This window comes from Phalaenopsis equestris, unplaced genomic scaffold (assembly GCF_001263595.1).
Source record: "Phalaenopsis equestris unplaced genomic scaffold, ASM126359v1 Scaffold214330, whole genome shotgun sequence".
NCBI classification, from domain to species: Eukaryota; Viridiplantae; Streptophyta; class Magnoliopsida; order Asparagales; family Orchidaceae; genus Phalaenopsis; species Phalaenopsis equestris.
In genome coordinates, this window is record NW_018233122.1 from 359,772 (window position 1) to 360,471 (window position 700).

Sequence of the window (700 nt, forward strand, 5' to 3'; positions counted from 1 at the left end):
GCTCAAATCTGGAACATTGTTGAGGAATCCAAATGAAGAGAAACTAGGGGAAGCCACAGATCTTGAGGGGAACCTCAGTGACTTCCCAGTCTATCCTATGGTTTGGCTCCAATTTTAGGAAGAAAATATTTAAGTGTTTTATCCTGCCAATTTTATTTAATTAGGGCTTATATTTGTGTGACAGGGTCACTCAAATTGCCTAGAAGATATGAGGGTTTACGTCGTATCGGGACGACAACCTGAAACCTAGAACGAGTTTAGGGCTTAAATCGTATGGCATAGCTATACGAATGCCTAAAGAAAAGGGGGATGATTTATGTTGCGCTAGGCAAACAACCTCGAAAACCTATGGATTGTTGTTTAATTTCTAGGAAAAGGAAAAGGTTTTGCTGGGGAAGACATGTTCTGCTGTTGAAGATGGCCGTGCTGCCCACTGCGCTAGCTCCAAGCTCCTTACCATGACGAGTTTAAGTTTTCTAGGGTGTCCAGTTATAATATCAAATCAAACGGCCCTATGGTTGTAGTCCTCTAAACATCCTATGTAAAAAAGGGTAAACATGTTTAAAGTTGTAAAGGTGTAAAGCGTGCAACACAGGAATGAATAGTAGCATGCAAGTGGAGCAGTAGTAAGTAAAATAGGAGCAATACAACATGCTATACATGAAAGCAGGTAGAAACAGGACAAGTGTAACATGCTGTA

General features: G+C 40.7%; 1 protein-coding gene across 2 annotated transcripts in view; it reads left to right on the plus strand.

Annotated features, from left to right (window-relative positions):
• LOC110037062 (coatomer subunit beta'-1-like) overlaps positions 1-700 on the plus strand; it is a 24,636-nt gene that overhangs the window by 12,526 nt on the left and 11,410 nt on the right. The gene's annotated exons all lie outside the window — the stretch shown is intronic.